The following is a 3681-nucleotide window of genomic DNA, read 5'->3' as shown; positions in this document are numbered from 1 at the left end:
ATCCTTTATTAACACAGCCACACCGCCTCCCTTTCCTTCCTGTCTGTCCTTCCCAATAGTCAAATACCCCTGGATGTTTAGTTCCCAGTCATGGTCATCCTGCAGCAATGTCTCCGTAATGGCCACCAGATCTTACTCATGTGTAGTTATTTGTACCGTCAACTTGTCTATTTTGTTACAACTGCTGCGTGCATGCAGGAAAAGAAAATTGAAATATGTTTTGTGACAATTTATTCCTGCTTTTAACCCCTTTACTACTCTAACTTTATCTTTACACATCCTCTCCCTTCCTGACACTCTCTGGTTTTTAATTCCCCCACAGATACCATGCTCTATTGCCTTCTCCGCTGACATTTTCTTTTTTCGCTCTCTTGAAACGTCCCCCCCACTGTTAGTTTCAAGCCCTCTTGACAGCCCTAGTTATTCGATTCGCCAGGATTCTAGTCCCAGCACTGTCCAAGTGAAGTCCATCCCAAGGGAACAGCTCTCTCCCGTCCAGTACAGGTGCCAGTGCCCCAAGAAGCAAAACCCATTTCTCCCACACCAGTGTTTGAGCCAGGTATTTAACTCTGTGATTTTTTTTCCCTAGCCAAATTTGCTCGTGGTATAAGGTAGTATTCCAGAGATTATTACCCTTGTGGTTCTGATTTTTAATTTGGCCCCTAGCTGCCCATACTCCCTCAGCAGAACATCTTTCCTTGTCCTATCTATGTCGTTGGTACCAACATGGACCACGACAACGGGATCCTCCCCCTCCCACTCCAAATTTCTCTCCAGCCCAGAAGAGATGTCCTTAACCCTGGCACCGGGCAGGCAACACAGCCTTTGGGACTCTCGCTCTCGGCTGCAAAGAATCCTATCTATCCCCCTAATGATATTATCTCCTACCACGACAACATTTATTTTAACTCCCCCCACTTGAATGGCCCCTCGTTCCATGGTGCTGTGGCCAGGTTGCTCATTCCCCCTGCAGTCCCTGTTCCTGTCCTCACAGGGAGTAAGAGCCTCAAATCTGTTGGACAAGAGCTAGGGCTGCGGCTCCTCCAACACTACCTTCTGTATCCCCGTACCTGCCTCACTCATAGTCACACCCTCCCGCCTGTGACCACGGAATACATCTGAATTTGTTAATCTAATTGGTGTGACTACTTCCTTGGAACACAGAGTCCAAGTAACTCTCCCCCTCCCTGATGTGTCGCAGTGTTTGAAGCTCGGACTCCAGTTCTTCAACCCGAAGCCAGAGTTCCTCGAGCAGCCAACACGTAATGCAAATATGATCACCGTGAGCATCAATGGTGTCCACCCGCTCCCTCATATTGCAGCAGTAACACATCACCTGCTCTGCCATTCTATGTAATTAATTAAATTCATTATTATTATTTTTAAATTGCCTTTTCCACGATTCCAGATGATGAATATCAAACCTCTATTTAAATGAACTTACCAACTTATATAGGTTTAAAAGGAAAACAAATGTAATCACTAACCAGCCAATCACCTACCAGCTTGGCTGTGATGTCACTTTTGAATTCTGACCTCCCTTTGGAATGTTGCCTGTGGAGCCTGTTTAGGCTGCCTCACATCGCTGCTCTGAATCGACACCCACTGCTGCTCCCGGCTGTCTCGACTGGACCTCACCTCGCTGCACCGCCTCTGCGATGCCTGCTTATCCTGAGACTGGCAGGAAAGACAAGACAAAAACAAGACAAAAACAACACCTCACACCCCAACTCTCTCACTTACCCAAACTCTCAAAAGGCACTCTCTGCTGCGAGCACTCCGTGAGGGGCCGGCCATTTTGGACTGAGTACCGGGAGGCATTTCTTCATTTTAAGGCAGCGGTTCTCAACCTTTTCCTTTATGCGAACCACTACATCGTTATCAAAAGCTTCTGTGGACCACAACAGAAGTAAGTGGTTTAAAACATTTTGTGAATAAAGTCCCAACTTTCCTCTGGCAATATTTTTACCCATCTCTTCACTTGCCATGTTCAATGTGAAATTGTTGTTCGCCATTCTGTTGCAGTTTTTACACTCTTGTTTTGCAACCGCCTGAATTCAGTGCCATTCACCGTCAGCACCTTATATTCTTTTTTTCTCTTCTAGATGAATTGTTTGTTAGTTCCGCTGAACCAGGCTGGACTTTAATGACATTCAGTACCTTTGCTTTTCATGGGAACACGTTGATCCATTGCATTCAGAATCACATCCTTGAAGGAACTCCATCGAACAACTACAGGAACAACCTCCACATCTAGGCTAAACACTCCCCACTTTCTATCTGTCCTGCCTGTCAACACCTCCATCCCTTTTGATTCGGCGGAACCCATCAGGTCTCTATAAGCTCCCTCTATTCCGAATGCTGTAGCACTGTTTCATGAACCGAACCCCTGTTTCAGTACAACATAGGCTCAGCGACGCTTGATCTGCCTAATTCCCTCAGTCTCTCTTGACGAAACACATGACACGGGTAGAATTTCAGAAAGTGCTACAATTGACGCAGTATTGGGGACTCCAGGGCAAACCATGAGGTGGGTGTGTAGAACATGTTTTGAAATTAGCTGGAGAGAAATGTGTGGTGACATGTCTCGAGGGGCAGACTGAGGAGAGGATCTGTACATTGAACGGGGAAATGTCAAGAAGAGCCACAAGAATTAGGTATTCAGAAACACAAACCTCTCGGAATGGTTACTTCCTCCGCGCCTGTTCTGAACTTTTGACAGACACTTTTCAGGCCTAACATGGATGGTGGGGTAGGGGGTGGTATTCGTGTCGTCACAATCAATCGGCTTCCCGAGCCAGACTCCCACAGTCACAGGATTAGAATGGCATAGGCCATAGGTTACCCGACATTGTTGGTGCAGTAACATCTGGCAGCCGTAGAATTCGAGTCCACGCCTTTGGAACTTAAAATACAGCGCCTTAGACCACTCGGCCACGGTACCACGTTGATTTGATTTAGTTCTGAAACTGGTAACTGATGATTGAAATGTGTCTTTGTCTTGTTAAAAAAAGAGAGAGCACGAGGGAAGAAGGAAACAAAGAAAGATTATCAAATTCTGCAAATCTTATCTGCCTCTCAATAACAACTGAAGGGAAAGGTTAGCACAGTCCCATGCAGAAAATGTCTTAACATGGAATAAACCGCCCTGCACATTTGCAGACTGCGAGACTCCACTTCAATAATTAAACTTCGGAATGTGTGTTCACAGCCCTCTGTAGAGCCATTCTCTAAACACGGTCGGTCCTCCCAGGAAATAAGGGTAAAATTAACAACCAACATTGTACTAGTCGCAGAATACATGAATCACGGTGACCTTTGTAGTCACCCTGCTTGTTCGACAGTTAAGGATAAGAACATGGTTACTCAAACAATAAACTATGCCTACAACGGGGAAGAGATAACAGCAGGAATGTGGGGAGTAGGATGAAACACTAACATCTGTGACTAGCATGTTCGGAGGGTACTTGAGTTCAAGTGGTGGGCCCGACAGTTGAGTGACTAACCACGTAAACCAATAAAGAGTAATTGTTGTGACACTGTTTGTACGTTTACGCCCCCATTCTGTAGTAGCTGGGCGTTGTTTATAGAACTGTATATGTTGAATGAACCGCCTCCTTGGCCTTTAAGAGTGCATCCCTAGCTTGAGGAAGCTGAGCGGATCTCCCTTGTGTACAAGTA

The sequence above is a fragment of the Somniosus microcephalus genome, unplaced genomic scaffold (assembly GCF_052327205.1).
Source record: "Somniosus microcephalus isolate GS21.2 unplaced genomic scaffold, FLI_Smic_1.0 unresolved_chr6, whole genome shotgun sequence".
Classification (NCBI taxonomy): domain Eukaryota; kingdom Metazoa; phylum Chordata; class Chondrichthyes; order Squaliformes; family Somniosidae; genus Somniosus; species Somniosus microcephalus.
Note: the sequence above shows the minus strand (reverse complement) of the source record.